The sequence below is a fragment of the Oncorhynchus gorbuscha genome, linkage group LG19 (assembly GCF_021184085.1).
Source record: "Oncorhynchus gorbuscha isolate QuinsamMale2020 ecotype Even-year linkage group LG19, OgorEven_v1.0, whole genome shotgun sequence".
NCBI classification, from domain to species: domain Eukaryota; kingdom Metazoa; phylum Chordata; class Actinopteri; order Salmoniformes; family Salmonidae; genus Oncorhynchus; species Oncorhynchus gorbuscha.
In genome coordinates, this window is record NC_060191.1 from 1,357,197 (window position 1) to 1,379,652 (window position 22,456).

Here is a 22,456-nt window from a genome sequence, read left to right on the forward strand (position 1 = left end):
ACACCATCATGCTAATCTGAGAGGTATTCCCTTACCTGTCCACACTTCCGCCATTAAGCAAATGTTTAAATTACTTACAAACTGACCACACCTCCTTAGAAGAAGTCAGGCTAGGCTATTCAATCAACGTTGAAGCACCGGGTGAACGTTTTTACATTGATAGAAAACAGCATATAATACCGAATATTAAATGAACCCTCTTTAGATTTATAAGTATGATATTACGTTTCACCTGAGCTCGTGACACTCCTTGCGTAGCTCCCCAAGCTTTCCGTGTAAGGTGGATTTCTCAATCAGGAAGTAATATCAAGTTAAAATGGTAAGTAACCTATACTTTTTCTCAATCACCAACTACACACCGAAAATAATTTAAACATCATTCATCGAATGTTTAGCCTACTCGAAGTTCTCCCGACTGGAGGATATTTCCTTGAGCCAACATGTCCGATAGTCTAGTGTTGGTGATACAGAAACCTGGTGGATGACGAGGATTGTCGACAAATATCCTTGGATGCCTGACCGGAGCTTGAAAAGGTGCTGTCCGTTCTTTGATTCATAAATCACTAACTTTAAACAACTGGCACTGTTGGATCCACACGATGCAAATATTAGTAAGTCTGCGCATTTATCTTTTGCACAGACTTCCTTGTCGTGAACAGGTAGACAGTGTCTACATTTGATTCAATCAGTAGACTATTGCCTCAAATGTCCCAGTACTCCTTGAACTCCTTTCCAATAACTGAAAAGTATGGACAGGTTTTCATCTTAGTGCTGCTTCCACCTGTCAAGTCATGATCAGTGGTGCTAGGTTATAGGAAAGGTGACAAGGAAAGGGGGCTATAGTATATAATAACATTGGAATAGGCACAACGTTTAGGCCTACCCACAGATGGAAACGCAGGACTAGCCTGGGCATACATACACTTTTCCCTGGGGTCATTGCATGCACACCTAAATCACAGCCTAGGCATACCCGTAGTCTACTACACATAGCCACAGAGAGTAGGGGTGCTGCAGCACCCACTGAAAAATCACAATAAGTAATGGTTTCTTTATTTTTTTCTTCTCTCACAAAAGTAGTGCGCTGGGCCTTTAATAATCCTGTCTTAGTGGACCAATTAGAGCATGCAAAACATTGTTTTCTCTGCTGCCACCCTGTCCACCTCTACAAACAATACCCCAACTCCCAATTACTTCCCGTGGCTATGCTACTACTATAGTACATGTTTTGCCTCTAAATGTTACTGCACTCAGCTAGCAAAACTGTTTCCCTGTCAAACTGCAGGTGAAGCTGATTCAAATGAATCAACCAGGAGCAACGTGTCTGGGCAGGGTTATCCCCATTGAACAGGCCCTGGGAGGGAAATGGAATGTAGACAAATCAGGATAGGAAGATTTGAGGTCCACGGGGGACAGACCCCTGTGATGTCATGCCTGGTCATAACTTTGGGATTCAACATCGGGACTCTGTATTGGTTGGACACATTCAGGAGGACAACGTGACAGAATATTCTTCCTCTCCCGATCTCATTTTTCTCAGTACTGATCAAGTTCGAGAAAAGGGGAACAAACTGCTGGTATTCACCCTGTGACCTGTTTGGTTCCTTGTTAAAAATTCCACAGACGCATGACTGTTCTACGAGAACTGGACTGTCTGTTGCAATACTCAAACCATCTGTCTGTCATGGTGATTCATGACTGATAAATCACAAGGTATTTCCCTTCTGACATTGCCTCTTCTTGCCCATCTGACCATCAGTGACTGAACGAAGAAACAACACAGCCTACGGCCTAGAGCCTACGGTCTACAGTCTACGGTCTACAGTCTACGGTCTACAGCCTACAGTCTACACACTATATTGCTGCTTAGCCTTTCTGTTTCTTTTATATGCAGAGTTTCTCATTCAGCACCTTGTATAATGTGATGTGTGTTTGACAACTACTTTACACCACTGAATTGACGAGGGTATTTCAATCATAAACGTTTGTCTCTTGGTAGGCCGTCAAGAAGTTGTTATGAAGTGACTTGCCTAGTTAAATCAAGTTTAAATAATAAATCAAATGATAGTGTTCTGATTCATCCTGGCAGGCACACAGCTATATTATGACATTACCTCACTAACTTGTGGTCAATATGGCAATATTCAAGGTTATTTTGGTAAGAGTGAGTACATTCACGTCAACGGTTGAGACATTTCTTTAGCTGTTTGAGTATGATCATAGTTGTCATCCTCTTTTGAAATAGAGGCTGCTGTAATTGTGTAATACATGTGTTATGGTGGGAACATCTTTATGGTCGTGTGGTGAGGATGAAGACTGTGTTTCTTTACTTTATGTTCATAACACATTCAGCTTATTTGTGGCAGGCACAGTCTAACAAGCACAGTCTAACAAGCACAGTCTAACAAGCACAGTGTAACAAGCACAGTGTAACAAGCACAGTCTAACAAGCACAGTAACAAGCATAGTCTAACAAGCACAGTCTAACATGCACAGTCTAACAAGCACAGTCTAACAAGCACAGTCTAACAAGCACAGTCTAACAAGCACAGTCTAACAAGCACAGTCTAACAAGCACAGTCTAACAAGCACAGTCTAACAAGCAACAGCACAGTCTAACAAGCACAGTCTAACATGCACAGTCTAACAAGTGTATTGATTGCTACTTTTATGTCATTTATTGTGTACAAGGTTGGTGACCACTGGTGTTCACTGTGCGGACATTACTATTTGCACCACACAAACCGTTGTACATTTCCAGAACTCCACAATGCGATCTTGAAGAGCTCACAGCCTCTTGTGTAAAGTAGTTGGTATGTCAGATTCCGGCATATTCAGTTTCCCCTGCTACCAGCCCATCACTGGTCTTTCCAACTCCCACTCCTCAGTCAGATAATGAGGACGTATGAGTGTTCCTTAATGGATGAGGAGAGGAGTTGAAATGGAAAGAGAGCGAATTTGAATTTGCAAAGACTGGTTGCAATAAGTTTCTATCCCCCTCTCTTTCTGTCTGTTTCTCTGTCTCAGGGGAGTAAGGAGCGCTACCACTGGCAGACCCAGAATGTTAAGATCAGCGGGGTGGACGACATGGTCCTGCTCTCCAAGATCAACGAGGATGCCATCACTGACAACCTCAAGAAGAGATACATGGACGACTACATCTTTGTATCCTTCAGCTTCAACTTAGTAGTAGAACCAGGACACACACTGCTATATGTGGCAAATACACTGAGGCTTTGCTGTGCTTTGTAGATGTACATACACCGTGGTCTCTGTCACACACACACACACACACACACACACACACACACACACACACACACACACACACACACACACACACACACACACACACACACACACACACACACACACACACACACACACACTGCTATATGTGGCAAATACACTGAGGCTTTGCTGTGCTTTGTAGATGTACATACACCGTGGTCTCTCTGTCACACACACACACACACACACACACACACACACACACACACACACACACACACACACACACACACACACACACACACACACACACACACACACACACACACACACACACACACACACACACTGCTATATGTGGCAAATACACTGAGGCTTTGCTGTGCTTTGTAGATGTACATACACCGTGGTCTCTCTGTCACACACACACACACACACACACACACACACACACACACACACACACACACACACACACACACACACACACACACACACACACACACACACACACACACACACACACACACACTGCTATATGTGGCAAATACACTGAGGCTTTGCTGTGCTTTGTAGATGTACATACACCGTGGTCTCTCACACACACACACACACACACACACACACACACACACACACACACACACACACACACACACACACACACACACACACACACACACACACACACACACACACACACACACACACACACACACACACACACACACACACTGCTATATGTGGCAAATACACTGAGGCTTTGCTGTGCTTTGTAGATGTACATACACCGTGGTCTCTCTGACACACACACACACACACACACACACACACACACACACACACACACACACACACACACACACACACACACACACACACACACACACACACACACACACACACACACATGGACCTGCACACCTGTGTGATCACTTCACCCACATCAGCCTGTTATGAGATTAGCCTTAATAACATACTTTAAAAAGTGTAGAACAACATGGAAGGATAATATGTTTGTCTCAACCACCATATTTACAGTACACCATGTAGCGTTAGGGAGTAACACTGTGATCACAGCTACACACGTCAACGTTGTTGTGGTCCCTGGCGGTGGATATTCAAGTTCTTCTTAACGTGTCTTCCTCAGACCTACATAGGGTCGGTGCTGATCTCTGTCAACCCCTTTAAACAGCTGCCCTACTTCACTGACAGAGAGGTGGATCTCTACCAGGGAGCTGTGAGTAATATCCAACACCACTAAAGCCGCTGGGCTTGCTGCTGGCTGGCTGCACCTACCTACCTACCAGTTTCAGGATTTGTTTGCGTCTCTCGATCTAGACGGTGAAACTGTAGTGTATAAAATGCTGCTTATCAATAGGTGATGCAAAGTGTGCCCTCCCACATTCCCACTATCATGTAAATGATCTGTTCAATGCCATTAAGTTGTCCATTGTTTACCTCACCTCATAATCACAGAGTTAATGAATAACCCCAAGGCTTCCTGTTTCTCAGTTACCTCCTTCATTTCTTTGGTTTCACTCAGGTCTGAGGGACCAGTAGACACTCCATTAACCACTTCTGTTACAAATATGTGACAATGTATTCTACTGCAGAAGTTTTTGTAAATCTGGATAAGAGCGTCTGCTAAATGACTTAAATGTAATGTAATGTAATGTAAATGCCGTTTTTTTGTATCACTATTTATCTAAAGTCATGTAAGTAAGAAGCGTCATCTATTGCGAATGCTGTTTACCGAGCTGGACAAAATACATGTTGATGTTTGATCACCTAGGGCTTGTAGAAAATATTTATTCTCTTCGAATTAGTAATTTAGCAGGTGCTCTTATCCAAAGTGACTTACAGGAACAAATGGGGCACATCGACAGCTAGTCGGCGTGGAGATTCGAACCAGCGACCTTTTGATTATTGGCCCAATACTCTTAACTGCTAGGCTACCTGCCGTGGACACTGGAATAATGCTTTCTCTTCCTTTTCCAGGCCCAGTATGAGAACCCCCTCACATCTATGCCCTGGCTGACAACATGTACCGCAACATGATGATCGACTGTGAGAACCAGTGTGTCATCATCAGGTCTGACCAATCATCTCACTCCTAGAGATCAAACTGTATACTTCTTGTAACCTGAACTGTCACATAACCCATGCATTCTGTCAATGGGATACCATCACAATGAGTTAGGGTGTTTCCCAAAGCTTTCTGTTGTGTTTGCAGTGGGGAGAGTGGAGCAGGAAAGACTGTAGCAGCTAAATACATAATGGGTTACATCTCCAAGGTGTCGGGCGGAGGTCCCAAAGTCCAGGTATAGGGGATACATTTGACTAATGCTCCCTTCCATTCTCTCATTTCTTCTTCTCAGACACATATGAGTGGGTTCATCTGTTCTCCTTTATTCTTCTTCTTCACAGCACGTAAAAGACATCATCCTCCAATCCAACCCTCTCCTGGAGGCCTTTGGGAATGCCAAGACTGTGCGCAACAATAACTCTAGTCGCTTTGTGAGTAGAACCGGGAATCTGGGAATACTGATAGAATGGATAAGGAATTAGGGGTTGCATTTCATTCCAAAATGTTTTGGCCTTCTGCCATTCACTCCCATTGGCAGAGCTGATGGGACCAGATAGGTGAAGCAATAGGGAGGATTGTAGGTGGAGCTTTGTTGTTGCACTCCTGGTTTAGGCCTTATCTGGACAAGGAACCTTAATCACTGTCTGTTTTTACCACAGGGGAAGTACTTTGAGATCCAGTTCAGCCGTGGAGGAGAGCCAGACGGAGGGAAGATCTCCAACTTCCTGTTGGAGAAGTCCAGGGTGGTGTCACAGAACCAGGGAGAGAGGAACTTCCACATCTACTACCAGGTGGGACAGAATAACAATAACTAATTATGGAGAGAATTCCATCACTTAATTAACCTTTGACCTAATGACCTCTGACCCTTAGCTCCTGGGGGGCGCCACTAAAGAGATGAGGGAGAACCTTGGTGTCACCACACCTGACTACTACCTCTACCTGAATCAGTCTGGCACCTACACCGTGGAGGATGTCAACGATAAGAAGGAATTCTCTGACACCATGGTGAGCTCTCTCTCTCTGTCTCTCTCTCTCTGTCTCTCTCTGTCTCTCTGTCTCTCTGTCTGTCTCTCTCTCTGTCTGTCTGTCTGTCTGTCTGTCTGTCTGTCTGTCTGTCTGTCTGTCTGTCTGTCTGTCTGTCTGTCTGTCTGTCTGTCTGTCTGTCTGTCTGTCTGTCTGTCTGTCTGTCTGTCTGTCTGTCTGTCTCTCTGTCTGTCTCTCTCTGTCTCTCTCTCTGTCTGTCTGTCTGTCTGTCTGTCTCTGTCTCTCTGTCTCTCTCTGTCTCTCTGTCTCTCTGTCTGTCTCTCTGTCTCTCTCTCTGTCTCTGTCTCTGTCTCTCTGTCTCTCTCTCTCTCTCTTTTTTCTCTTTTTTTCACTTGTATAGAGAGGCAGTTTGTCTTCATTGTGTGTCTGTGTTTTAGGAGGCCATGTCAGTGGTGGGCCTGTCTGTAGATGATCAGGACATGGTGATGCAGATCGTAGCAGGCATCCTGCATCTGGGTAACATCGCCTTCAGAGAGGAGGGAAACTACGCTGTGGTGGAGAGTGAGGACTGTGAGTTACATACATACACACACGATCCCAAACCAACCCCTATCCTATACCCTCTTTGCACTTGTGATCTCTCTCGCTGTCCTATATCACTTCCCTTCCTCCATGTTCCGGCAGTCCTGGCGTTCCCGGCCTACCTGTTGGGAATCTCCCAGGAGGGTCTGAAAAACAAGCTGACCAGCCGGATCATGGACAGCAAGTGGGGAGGCAAGACTGAGAGCATCGCTGTCACTCTGAACACAGAGCAGGCCTCCTTCACACGGGACGCCCTCTCCAAAGCCCTCTACTCACGCCTGTTTGACTTTCTGGTGGATGTAAGTGTCCATTTTCATTTCCGAAGGAACCTGTCAGTGAGGTTCCTTTTATCCTCATCAATTTGCTCACCTATATTCTGACTAATTAACTAGTAGAGGGAACATTTAACAGCAAAGCATGGCCAAACATGTTCACAATTACTACAAAGAGTCATCTCTCTTATCGGAACATGTATTGGACTTGCTGTCTGAATTCTTGTCCAGTTGTTTGTCTTTTGACTGCTGGGTTGGGAGCCACACAAGACAGAACACGTCTAGAGATGGGAGCAGTAGGGAGGCAGCACAGCTTACACATGTTCTGTCCTGTTGTCTCACAAGAGGTTTACTGCAGTACTGTTGCTACGACCACCACACATTATTTTATTGTAGTACTGTGTCATGAAAATATAGACTAGCAATTCAACTTCTTCATAGATGTCTTTCTTCTCTCCACTCCCCCAGTCTATCAACAAAGCCATACAGAAAGACCACGAGGAATTCAACATCGGGGTGCTGGACATCTATGGCTTTGAAATCTTCCAGGTGGATATTTCTGTGCTTCCTCATACAGGAGTTCCACTTCTGCTGTTGGACTAGGCTTCATTTCTTTTAACACTGTATTCCACCTATAGGCTGTTAGACCACATCATTTAGTTGAAGATCACATGTGACCTGCACACCTAATCACATGGTGTCCTGCACACCTAATCACATGGTGTCCTGCACACCTAATCACACAGTGTCCTGCACACCTAATCACATGGTGTCCTGCACACCTAATCACATGGTGTCCTGCACACCTAATCACATGGTGTCCTGCACACCTAATCACATGGTGTCCTGCACACCTAATCACATGGTGTCCTGTACACCTAATCACACAGTGTCCTGCACACCTAATCACATGGTGTCCTGTACGCCTAATCACATGGTGTCCTGTACACCTAATCACATGGTGTCCTGTACACCTAATCACATGGTGTCCTGCACACCTAATCACATGGTGTCCTGCACACCTAATCACATGGTGTCCTGTACGCCTAATCACATGGTGTCCTGTACACCTAATCACATGGTGTCCTGCACACCTAATCACATGGTGTCCTGCACACCTAATCACATGGTGTCCTGCACACCTAATCACACGGTGTCCTGCACAATCACATGGTGTCCTGTACGCCTAATCACATGGTGTCCTGCACACCTAATCACATGGTGTCCTGCACACCTAATCACATGGTGTCCTGCACACCTAATCACATGGTGTCCTGCACACCTAATCACATGGTGTCCTGCACACCTAATCATGGTGTCCTGCACACCTGTCCTGTCCTGCACACCTAATCACATGGTGTCCTGCACACCTAATCACATGGTGTCCTGCACACCTAATCACATGTGTCCTGCACACCTAATCACATGGTGTCCTGCACGCCTAATCACACGCGTCCTGCACGCCTAATCACACGCGTCCTGCACGCCTAATCACACGGTGTCCTGCACGCCTAATCACACGGTGTCCTGCACGCCTAATCACACGGTGTCCTGCACACCTAATCACATGGTGTCCTGCACGCCTAATCACACGGTGTCCTGCACGCCTAATCACACGGTGTCCTGCACGCCTAATCACATGGTGTCCTGCACGCCTAATCACACGGTGTCCTGCACGCCTAATCACACGGTGTCCTGCACGCCTAATCACACGGTGTCCTGCACGCCTAATCACACGTGTCCTGCACGCCTAATCACATGGTGTCCTGCACGCCTAATCACACGTGTCCTGCACGCCTAATCACATGGTGTCCTGCACGCCTAATCACATGGTGTCCTGCACGCCTAATCACATGGTGTCCTGCACACCTAATCACATGGTGTCCTGCACACCTAATCACATGGTGTCCTGCACACCTAATCACATGGTGTCCTGCACACCTAATCACATGGTGTCCTGCACACCTAATCACATATGACCTGCACACCTAATCACATGGTGTCCTGCACACCTAATTGCCACCTCCAGTTACGTTGAATTGTAACGGCTTTTTATTCATACAAAATCGTTAATGCTACGTATGCTCTCTGTTGTGGATAATGACCACCAGGGACCCCATGAAGTCAACCTTAAATGAATGATTCTTTATTATCATCAAGCTGGAGAGGTTCCAACAAACACATGCACCAAGTATGATCTCTGCCGGGGCAGTCCGTTGGGTCTGTTAAATACTGCTTACACAGACAAGTATGATCTCTGCCGGGGCAGTCCGTTGGGTCTGTTAAATACTGCTTACACAGACAAGTATGATCTCTGCCGGGGCAGTCCGTTGGGTCTGTTAAATACTGCTTACACAGACAAGTATGATCTCTGCCGGGCAGTCCGTTGGGTCTGTTAAATACTGCTTACACAGACAAGTATGATCTCTGCCGGGCAGTCCGTTGGGTCTGTTAAATACTGCTTACACAGACAAGTATGATCTCTGCCGGGCAGTCCGTTGGGTCTGTTAAATACTGCTTACACAGACGAGTTATATTTCCATCATTTAGCTTATTCATTATTCATTCATCATTATCTTTTGGTTCATGCTTGTGACTGACCAATACCTCACAAGGCTTCTTCTCTCCAAGCTGACACCTTGAAACTGAGATATTGCTTATACTTTGAGGATCTCAAATCCATCAAACTTGGTTGTGGGCGTACTACCACATTGCTTATACTGATAGTGAGGATCCCTCCCAGGCATGATCCATCAGTAACTTGGTTGTGGGCGTACTGCCACATTGCTTATACTGATAGTGAGGATTCCTCCCAGGCATGATCCATCAGTAACTTGGTTGTGGGCGTACTGCCACATTGCTTATACTGATAGTGAGGATTCCTCCCAGGCATGATCCATCAGTAACTTGGTTGTGGGCGTACTGCCACATTGCTTATACTGATAGTGAGGATTCCTCCCAGGCATGATCCATCAGTAACTTGGTTGTGGGCGTACTGCCACATTGCTTATACTGATAGTGAGGATTCCTCCCAGGCATGATCCATCAGTAACTTGGTTGTGATCCATCAGGCGTGGGCGTGCTGCCACATTGCTTATACTGATAGTGAGGATTCCTCCCAGGCATGATCCATCAGTAACTTGGTTGTGGGCGTACTGCCACATTGCTTATACTGATAGTGAGGATTCCTCCCAGGCATGATCCATCAGTAACTTGGTTGTGGGCGTGACTGCCACATTGCTTATACTGATAGTGAGGATTCCTCCCAGGCATGATCCATCAGTAACTTGGTTGTGGGCTTGGTTTATACTGTGAGGCGGCATGATCCATCAGTAACTTGCCACATTGCTTATACTGATAGTGAGGATTCCTCCCAGGCATGATCCATCAGTAACTTGGTTGTGGGCGTACTGCCACATGATCCATCAGCTTTGTGGGCGTATACATGCTTATACTGATAGTGAGGATTCCTCCCAGGCATGATCCATCAGTAACTTGGTTGTGGGCGTACTGCCACATTGCTTATACTGATAGTGAGGATTCCTCCCAGGCATGATCCATCAGTAACTTGGTTGTGGGCGTACTGCCACATTGCTTATACTGATAGTGAGGATTCCTCCCAGGCATGATCCATCAGTAACTTGGTTGTGGGCGTATACCACATTGCTTATACTGATAGTGAGGATTCCTCCCAGGCATGATCCATCAGTAACTTGGTTGTGGGCGTACTGCCACATTGCTTATACTGATAGTGAGGATTCCTCCCAGGCATGATCCATCAGTAACTTGGTTGTGGGCGTACTGCCACATTGCTTATACTGATAGTGAGGATTCCTCCCAGGCATGATCCATCAGTAACTTGGTTGTGGGCGTACTACCACATTGCTTATACTGATAGTGAGGATTCCTCCCAGGCATGATCCATCAGTAACTTGGTTGTGGGCGTACTGCCACATTGCTTATACTGATAGTGAGGATTCCTCCCAGGCATGATCCATCAGTAACTTGGTTGTGGGCGTACTACCACATTGCTTATACTGATAGTGAGGATTCCTCCCAGGCATGATCCATCAGTAACTTGGTTGTGGGCGTACTGCCACATTGCTTATACTGATAGTGAGGATTCCTCCCAGGCATGATCCATCAGTAACTTGGTTGTGGGCGTACTGCCACATTGCTTATACTGATAGTGAGGATTCCTCCCAGGCATGATCCATCAGTAACTTGGTTGTGGGCGTACTGCCACATTGCTTATACTGATAGTGAGGATTCCTCCCAGGCATGATCCATCAGTAACTTGGTTGTGGGCGTACTGCCACATTGCTTATACTGATAGTGAGGATTCCTCCCAGGCATGATCCATCAGTAACTTGGTTGTGGGCGTACTGCCACATTGCTTATACTGATAGTGAGGATTCCTCCCAGGCATGATCCATCAGTAACTTGGTTGTGGCGTACTGCCACATTGCTTATACTGATAGTGAGGATTCCTCCCAGGCATGATCCATCAGTAACTTGGTTGTGGGCGCCACATTGCTTATACTGATAGTGAGGATTCTCCCAGGCATGATCCATCATAACTTGGTTGTGGGCGTTATATACTGATAGTGAGGATTCCTCCCAGGCATGATCCATCAGTAACTTGGTTGTGGGCGTAGGCATGATCCATCAGTAACTTGGTTGTGGGCGTACTGCCACATTGCTTATACTGATAGTGAGGATTCCTCCCAGGCATGATCCATCAGTAACTTGGTTGTGGGCGGCATGATCCATCAGTAACTGCCACATTGCTTATACTGATAGTGAGGATTCCTCCCAGGCATGATCCATCAGTAACTTGGTTGTGGGCGTACTGCCACATTGCTTATACTGATAGTGAGCATTCCATCCCAGGCATGATCCATCAGTAACTTGGTTGTGGGCGTACTACCACATTGCTTATACTGATAGTGAGGATTCCTCCCAGGCATGATCCATCAGTAACTTGCATCAACCCAGTCGTATTGGTTATTAGAAAAGCACAAACATAACATTTTCCTTCACATCTCTATTTAACACTAATAGAAAAACGGCTTTGAGCAGTTCTGCATCAACTTTGTGAATGAGAAGCTGCAGCAGATTTTCATTGAGCTCACGTTAAAGGCTGAGCAGGTAAGTTATAACTCTACATTACTTGTTTCACTCTTTCGTCTTGTGATACGTCTACATTACTTTGGCCTGTTTTCCCAGATACTGACGTTGTTTCTTGTAGGAGGAGTATGTGCAGGAAGGGATCAAGTGGACGCCGATCGAGTACTTTAACAACAAAATCGTGTGTGACCTCATTGAGTCCAAACTGGTGAGTGATCATATTTGGACATTGCTGAAGTTGACCAGACATTTTGCCTGTAATTCAGGTGAACTCGTTACAGTACCAGTAGATGTTGTGCGTGTGTGGTACAGTTCTTGATATACCCTGTTCTTATTACCCAGAACCCCCCAGGCATCATGAGTATCTTGGACGATGTGTGTGCCACCATGCATGCTAAGGGGAGGGCGCAGACCAGACCCTGATCCAGAAGCTACAAGCGGGAATCAGCTCCCATGAGCACTTCAACAGCTGGAATAAAGGCTTCATAGTGCACCACTACGCTGGCAAGGCACGGACACCATACAGTACAACACTATGGGCCTTTTACAATGCATCCTCATTGCAACCTGATCCAACATTCCACAGATTACAGCTCTTTGATTTAATTTGGTACATTGCCCCCTGGTGGGGGTTTGGAGAACATGGAGCCCACATATCCCAAATATCAGAATGTGTTAGAGGGAAAATGCTGAAATGAAAAAACTGATAGCTTCTCTTTCTCTCTCTCTCTCTCTCAGGTGTCCTATGATGTCAGTGGCTTCTGTGAGAGGAACAGAGATGTGCTCTTCAACGACATCATTGAGCTGATGCAGAGCAGTGAATTGTAAGTGTAGTGAGACGTGTTATAATAGGTATACTATATGATAATTACATAGTCTGCCACTGACCAGCCTCTCTCTCTCTGTCTGTCTGTGTTTGGGCAGTGCCTTCATAAAAACCCTTTTCCCAGAAAACCTAGAGGCAGAGAAAAAGGGCCGTCCTACCACCGCCAGTAGCAAGATCAAGGTAAGGATCTGACACGGTTGTGTGCTACTATAATCTCTATAGACCCAGAACAAGGTAAGGATCTGACACGGTTGTGTGCTACTATAATCTCTGTAGACCCAGAACAAGGTAAGGATCTGACACGGTTGTGTGCTACTATAATCTCTGTAGACCCAGAACAAGGTAAGGATCTGACACGGTTGTGTGCTACTATAATCTCTGTAGACCCAGAACAAGGTAAGGATCTGACACGGTTGTGTGCTACTATAATCTCTGTAGACCCAGAACAAGGTAAGGATCTGACACGGTTGTGTGCTACTATAATCTCTGTAGACCCAGAACAAGGTAAGGATCTGACACGGTTGTGTGCTACTATAATCTCTATAGACCCAGATCAAAGTCTCACGTAATTGGTCAGGTGCTTGATTAAGTTCTGGGTCCATACGTGTGAAGAGAAGAGATGGTAGAGCGAGCAGCAGAACAGGTACGAGGAGCGGAACCCTCTGTCTACGGGCCAAATGTCCCCTCCCAAAATTCGAAAGATGTTAACACCTGCAAAATCGTGATTTGTCCAAATAACCAGTGAGGAAAGACCCACACACTGTAAGCACTGCTGCTCATTATCCCACCCATCCCATTCCTTCCCCACAGATACTACCATACCAGTTATGTTTATGTAGATCTGTCCACTAAGTATTATTGTTGCTATGGAAACAGACATGCCAGTCCAATCTCAGATGAGTGACTCCCCCACCCCCCTGTCTTCCATAACATCCCGGCCACGGATCACTGAATGTGTTATTGTTGCTATACATGCCAGTCCAAACATACATGCCAGTCCAATCTCAGATGAGTGACTCCCCCACCCCCTGTCTTCCATAACATCCCGGCCACGGGTCACTGAATGTGTTATTGTTGCTATGGAAACATACATGCCAGTCCAATCTCAGATGAGTGACTCCCCCACCCCCCTGTCTTCCATAACATCCCGGCCACGGGTCACTGAATGTGTTATTGTTGCTATGGAAACAGACATGCCAGTCCAATCTCAGATGAGTGACTCCCCCACCCCCCTGTCTTCCATAACATCCCGGCCACGGGTCACTGAATGTGTTATTGTTGCTATGGAAACAGACATGCCAGTCCAATCTCAGATGAGTGACTCCCCCACCCCCCTGTCTTCCATAACATCCCGGCCACGGGTCACTGAATGTGTTATTGTACGGGGATATATTTTCTTCCATCAGTCTGTTTACTACTCTGAGCGCCTGGTCTGTGCTACCAAGCTGTGATTGAACCTCCATGTCCTTCAGAAACAAGCCAACAACCTGGTCCAGACCCTGATGAAGTGCACCCCCCACTACATCCGCTGTATCAAGCCCAACGAGACCAAGAAGCCTCGGGACTGGGAGGACACTCGGGCCAAACACCAGGTGGAGTACCTGGGCCTGCGGGAGAACATTCGTGTGCGTCGCGCCGGGTACGCATTCCGCCGAGCCTTCGCCAAGTTCCTGCAGAGGTGAGCCCTAAGGTCATAGGGGTCAGGGGTCCAAGAGATGGATTTCCATGCTGGCTTCACAGATTTCAAACGTCAGTACAAATGTATTTGTTCATGTTGTTTTAATCAGCGTTTGGCTTTGATCTGAAGGAATTCCACCCAATACTTTGGTTCCATTTATTTAAAAAATGTAAGTATGACTTGAGGACATTCTGCCAGTCCATTAAAATGGCTTTGTGTGGTCCTACAGGTACGCCATCCTGACCAGGGAGACATGGCCTCGGTGGACAGGGGAGGAGAGGAAGGGGTTCTGCACCTCCTCCACTCTGTCAACATGGACCAGGACCAGTACCAGCTGGGAAAGACTAAGATCTTCATCAAGGCCCCAGAATCAGTACGTCTTTCTCTCGTTACCTAGAAAACCTCTATACTGACACATAACAGTCTGGTTCTTCTTACTATAAAGATGATCATTTCTAGAAGTATTGTGAAATATGTTTCTGTAGTTGTTCTTGCTGGAGGAGATGAGGGAAAGGAAATATAACGGATATGCTCGGGCCATCCAGAAGGCCTGGCGCAAACACATCGCGGTCCGCAAGTACGTCAAGATGAGAGAGGAAGGTAAGGTATGGTTTCTCTCTGTGGGAATCAGCTTTTTGTCATGTACGGTCAGTACTGCATAATAGTGCACTATATCTACTGTATATGTTAAGCCCTGTATCCTGTCAGGTCAGTACTGCATAATAGTGCACTATATCTACTGTATATGTTAAGCCCTGTATCCTGTCAGTTCAGTACTGCATAATAGTGCACTATATCTACTGTATATGTTAAGCCCTGTATCCTGTCAGTTCAGTACTGCATAATAGTGCACTATATCTACTCTATATGTTAAGCCCTGTATCACACTGTGTCCTGTCAGTTCAGTACTGCATAATAGTGCACTATATCTACTCTATATGTTAAGCCCTGTATCCTGTCAGTTCAGTACTGCATAATAGTGCACTATATCTACTCTATATGTTAAGCCCTGTATCACACTGTCCTGTCAGTTCAGTACTGCATAATAGTGCACTATATCTACTCTATATGTTAAGCCCTGTATCACACTGTGTCCTGTCAGTTCAGTACTGCATAATAGTGCACTATATCTACTCTATATGTTAAGCCCTGTATCCTGTCAGTTCAGTACTGCATAATAGTGCACTATATCTACTCTATATGTTAAGCCCTGTATCCTGTCAGTTCAGTACTGCATAATAGTGCACTATATCTACTCTATATGTTAAGCCCTGTATCACACTGTGTCCTGTCAGTTCAGTACTGCATAATAGTGCACTATATCTACTCTATATGTTAAGCCCTGTATCACACTGTGTCCTGTCAGTTCAGTACTGCATAATAGTGCACTATATCTACTCTATATGTTAAGCCCTGTATCCTGTCAGTTCAGTACTGCATAATAGTGCACTATATCTACTCTATATGTTAAGCCCTGTATCACACTGTGTCCTGTCAGTTCAGTACTGCATAATAGTGCACTATATCTACTCTATATGTTAAGCCCTGTATCACACTGTGTCCTGTCAGTTCAGTACTGCATAATAGTGCACTATATCTACTCTATATGTTAAGCCCTGTATCACACTGTGTCCTGTCAGTTCAGTACTGTAGTAGTTCTACTGTATCACACTGTTAGTGTCCTGTCATTCAGTACTGTGTCACACTGTAGTGTCAGTTCAGTACTGTGTCTGTCAGTTCAGTACTGTATATCCTGTCAGTTCCTACTGTATCACACTGTGTCCTGTCAGTTCAGTACTGTATCACACTGTGTGCCTGTCAGTTCAGTACTGTATCACACTGTGTAGTGTCCTGTCAGTTCAGTACTGTGTCCTGTCAGTTCAGTACTGTGTCACACTGTGTCGTGTCCTGTCAGTTCAGTACTGTGTCTCTACTGTAGTGTCCTGTCAGTTCACTACTGTATCACACTGTCCCTGTCAGTTCAGTACTGTATCACACTGTGTCTGTCCTGTCAGTTCAGTACTGTGTCCTGTCAGTTCAGTACTGTTCACACTGTGTCCCTGTCAGTTCAGTACTGTGTCCTGTCAGTTCAGTACTGTATCAACTGTGTAGTGTCCTGTCAGTTCAGTACTGTATCACACTGTGTAGTGTCCTGTCAGTTCAGTACTGTGTCCTGTCAGTTCAGTACTGTCACACTGTGTCGTGTCCTGTCAGTTCAGTACTGTGTCCTGTCAGTTCAGTACTGTATCACACTGTGTAGTGTCCTGTCAGTTCAGTACTGTGTCCTGTCAGTTCAGTACTGTGTCCTGTCAGTTCAGTACTGTGTCACACTGTAGTGTCCTGTCAATTCAGTACTGTGTCACACTGTAGTGTCCTGTCAATTCAGTACTGTAGTGTCCTGTCAGTTCAGTACTGTATCACACTGTGTAGTGTCCTGTCAGTTCACTACTGTATCACACTGTGTCCTGTCCTGTCAGTTCACTACTGTATCACACTGTGTCGTGTCCTGTCAGTTCAGTACTGTATCACACTGTGTCCTGTCAGTTCAGTACTGTGTCAGTTCAGTACTGTGTCACACTGTGTCGTGTCCTGTCAGTTCTATGTCCTGTCAGTTCAGTACTGTAGTGTCCTGTCAGTTCACTACTGTATCACACTGTGTCGTGTCCTGTCAGTTCAGTACTGTATCACACTGTGTCGTGTCCTGTCAGTTCAGTACTGTGTCCTGTCAGTTCAGTACTGTGTCACACTGTGTCGTGTCCTGTCAGTTCAGTACTGTGTCCTGTCAGTTCAGTACTGTATCACACTGTGTAGTGTCCTGTCAGTTCAGTACTGTATCACACTGTGTCGTGTCCTGTACTGTGTCCTGTCAGTTCAGTACTGTGTCACACTGTGTCGTGTCCTGTCAGTTCAGTACTGTGTCCTGTCAGTTCAGTACTGTGTCCTGTCAGTTCAGTACTGTATCACACTGTGTAGTGTCCTGTCAGTTCAGTACTGTGTCCTGTCAGTTCAGTACTGTGTCCTGTCAGTTCAGTACTGTGTCACACTGTAGTGTCCTGTCAGTTCAGTACTGTGTCACACTGTAGTGTCCTGTCAGTTCAGTACTGTGTCACACTGTAGTGTCCTGTCAGTTCACTACTGTGTCACACTGTAGTGTCCTGTCAGTTCACTACTGTGTCACACTGTAGTGTCCTGTCAGTTCACTACTGTGTCACACTGTGTCGTGTCCTGTCAGTTCACTACTGTGTCACACTGTGTCGTGTCCTGTCAGTTCACTACTGTGTCACACTGTGTCGTGTCCTGTCAGTTCACGACTGTGTCACACTGTGTCGTGTCCTGTCAGTTCACGGCTGTGTCACACTGTGTCGTGTCCTGTCAGTTCACTACTGTGTCACACTGTGTCGTGTCCTGTCAGTTCAGTACTGTATCACACTGTGTCGTGTCCTGTCAGTTCAGTACTGTATCACACTGTGTCGTGTGCTGTAGCCTCAGACATCCTACTGAATAAGAAGGAGAGGAGGAGGAACAGCCTCAACAGGAACTTTGTGGGCGACTACATCGGCACTGACAACCACCCAGAGATCCGGCAGTTCGTGGGCCGCCGGGAGAAGATCGATTTTGCAGATGTGGTTGCCAAATATGACCGCAGGTTTAGGGTAAGTGTCAAGTATGACCACAGTAACAAACCAACATTAACATTGTCACAGAACGCATAATGCTATTGTTATTCATGTTAGATAGACAAGACAGTGTTTCTACTCCCTCGATGGTTTGGTGGATACTGCCAATGCTTGTCTGCTCAATGAACAACAACCTGTCAGTCAGTCTATATATTGTGGTTCCTGGTCAGTAAGCCTATAATAGCAACAAGTTATATAATATCCCCCTCTCCATCTTGCAGACTGTGAAGCGTGACCTCATCCTGACCCCTAAGTTCCTGTATCTGATTGGTCGTGAGAAGGTGAAACAGGGACCAGATAAGGGACAGATCCACGAGGTTCTGAAGAGACAGATAGAAGTGGAGAAGATTCAGTCAGTCTCTCTCAGGTGCCGGTTTAGATACTCTGGAAGTGTTATACCAGTTGATGGTCATGATGCACAGTAGTAGAAATGGGCTTTTCATTGAAAAGATGTCTCCTTTCCTCCCTCAGTACCCTGCAGGATGACTTCTTCATCATCCACGAGGAGCATTACGACAGTGTCCTGCAGTGCATCTTCAAGACGGAGTTCCTCAGTCTGCTCTACAAACGTTATGATGAGAAGACCCAGAGGAAGCTACCGCTCAAGTTCAACAACCTGTCAGTCAGTCTTTACTCTGAGCTTAGCCTTAGACCAGTCAGTGGGGTCTTACTGTTAAACAGTTGAAACCATAACAGTGGTTTTCTATAAAAAGCTGAGGGCTGGGGAAATAAAAGCACTCTCTCATAGACCGATATGGATGCAAGGACTGATCATCCATGATATCATAAAGAGCTTTAACCATGTTTTGAGGCTATACAGTTTTACATTTACTTTGTATACAAACATTGGAGTAAAGTAAGCCTATATTTTGGGTTCTGACTCCAGTGTATTGATTTATCAGCGACTTAAATGACTAAAACCACATATATAAAGTATGTATAAAAGATGATGGAGCTATATCTTTATAAGATCATGTACAACCACCAAAATGAAAACTAGACAGTCAGGGAGAATCTAAAATTCCAAAGATGTCATGTCATGGGTCTCGCTGTGATTTTGTTATAATGTTTGAGTCACCCAGATAGCATAAGAACATGGCATAAGCCCTGGAAAAATGTGGAGAATTGTACGAAATTTGCTATTAAAACAAAAAAAATCTCCCCACATATTGAAATGTGTAGAATGGCACGAAATTTGCTTTAAAACAGCAAGACCTGTGGCCAAGAGGAGGGCCTTTAAACATTTTGGCGGGAGACGCCCAAGCTAAATTATTATATTCTTAGAGAATCAATTAAATCATTAATTTATAAGTCCAAAAAGGGATGTTGCAACTGATGATTTCCCCTTAAAACATACCAGTGTCATGCTTTACGTCAACGATCATGAATAATCTCAAAGATACATAACGCAAAAGTTATCCAGTTTGAGTCTTTTAAGCCATATCTTAACCCATTGCGCTTCTCTCTCCCCTCTCCGTTCCTCGTTTAGACTGGAGTTTAAGGTGAAGAAGGGAGGTTGGGGGCCGTTCTCAGCTGCTGGCTCCAGGCAGATCCAGTTCCAGCCGGGCCAAGGAGAAGAGGCGGTTGTGAAGCCCAGCAGCAAGGTCCTCATAGTCACCATCGGACCCGGGCTCCCAAAGAACTCCAGTGAGTCTAAGCACTTTGAATGGAGACTTCTATTAGTAGGCTTTATCTGAGTCTGCAACCGTCCCATAGCATTTCAGACACATCACACCTTTTTGTCATGTGTTCCCCAGGACCGACCCGCAGGGACAACAGGAAAAGTCGCTACATGGGAAACCAGACTCCAGGCTCAGGACAGCAGTCACAAGGTGGGAGAACTAGATATCTGAGCCTCTCCAATGATGGCACTCATTTCACTTTTGACCTGACTCAACATCTGTCTCATCTGTCTCAGGTGCCCCCAGGGGCAGAGGCCGAGGTGGGGGTGGTGGTCAGCGGGGTGGGCCACCCTCGTCCAGGGCGTCCAGGGTCTCTCTGCTCCGCCGGCAGTCCAGTATGGAGCAGCCTACACTACCCCGACAACAGAGGTCCCGGCAGACCAACAACCGCTCCAACAACCAGAGCCAGGCAGACACCGCTTTCATGAACGTGCCTGACCAGGGAGTGGCTGGGTGAGTTCTCAGGTCCTGTTTGAATACTTGTTAGGTTGTTAAAATTGATATTCTTCCTGTTGTTGCTGGTGTTTCGAAAAAAAAAACTCAAATGGTATTATATACTGTAAACCAAGAAAGGCACTTTTTATAAATCTCTCTGTCTCTCCTCCCAATTTCGCTCAGTGTTCATCGTAGACGCTCGAAGGAGGTCAAGCCTTCCCCAGGAGCGGGCCGCCCCAAGCCTGCCCCCAAGCCCAAGCCTCGCTCCCCAGAATGCAGAGCGCTGTATGCTTACGACGCCCAGGACACTGATGAGCTGAGCTTCAACGCGGAGGATGTCATTGAAATCCTCACTGAAGGTACTAAACTCTTACAGTAGATCATCTCTGAAGTTATAGTTATATAAACTGAGTATATTAATTACAGTAGTATAAAACTGCTATTAGCATTATTAAAGGCATTCTATAACCACATGTTCAACTGTGATGCAGTCTTCCTGTGCTTCACCTGTAATTCCCTCTGAGGATAGAAAAGGGCAATATAGTCTATAATGGCTAGATTGACCTGTTTTCTCACCCATCCTCCCTCCAGATCCATCAGGCTGGTGGTACGGTCGTCTTCGCGGGAGGGAAGGCATGTTTCCTGGGAATTATGTAAAGAAGATTTAGGCTGCAGCGATGAGGGACATGTCCAATGAGAGAAGATCTAGACTGGAGCGATGAGGGACATGTCCAATGAGAGAAGATCTAGACTGGAGCGATGAGGGACATGTCCAATGAGAGAAGATCTAGACTGGAGCGATGAGGGACATGTCCAATGAGAGGAGATCTAGACTGGAGCGATGAGGGACATGTCCAATGAGAGAAGATCTAGACTGGAGCGATGAGGGACATGTCCAATGAGAGGAGATCTAGACTGGAGCGATGAGGGACATGTCCAATGAGAGCAAGGAGTCAGGTGGCAACAGTAGAATTACAACCATACCAAGTGCATTACTACAGAGACAAAACAAAAAAGCATCATTAAAGCATTTCTCCATTACCATCTCTCTTTGGAGTCCAAGACAAGGGAATGTGATGATTTTTGCCAAAGATGGTTTGAAGTGCAAATACTACTAATTTTTATCAATGGATTGTATCTATTGTTTTAGCATGGGTTAGCTTTTTTTAAAGACTGAACAAAAAGATGTTTTATTTTATCCTGCATCTTTTTATAGCCATTGCTCTTTCACATTTGTTTAATACATAGGACCAAATGTCCATAATAATCTCAGTTCAGGTGGAGTTGGGATAGAATGGGTAATTACAAAACATTTTTGACAAGATATATATTGTAAAATATATATTAGTTGTGTATTTTAAGTGATTATCCATGTCTTAGGTAGATATTTCACTATTCTATATTAGTGAAGATTTGTAAGGCTGAGTTTACACAGGCAGCCCAATTCTGATGTTTTACCCAATTATCAGCAAAAGGGCTGGTCTGATTGGCCAAAAGACCAATTAATGGGAAAATAATCAGAATTGGGCTGCCTGTGTAAACCCAGCCTTACTGATCTTCACTGATATAGAATTGTGAAATATCTACCTAAGATGATGATGAACCATAAAAGACATTAACAGAGCCTACCATTTCCCATGTTTTATAATAGGCTACATGGTACATGTTATTACCCAGAGATAGTCTGATAAAAAAAAGAAAGAAAAGACAGTTGATTGTTTGTCGACAGTTGACGTAAGGTCCTAATGAACAAAAAATTAAAGAAATTGTAAACCATCATATATTGAGGGGTTGTTTCTTTGGGGGGGGGGGGTGGAGTCTGTAAAAAGAGTGGTCCCATGACACTCTTTTTACAGCCTATGGGACA

General features: G+C 45.4%; 1 pseudogene; it reads left to right on the forward strand.

Annotated features, from left to right (window-relative positions):
• Positions 1–65: 65 nt before the first annotated feature.
• Positions 66–22,368, forward strand: LOC124005520 (annotated as a pseudogene).
• Positions 22,369–22,456: the final 88 nt, after the last annotated feature.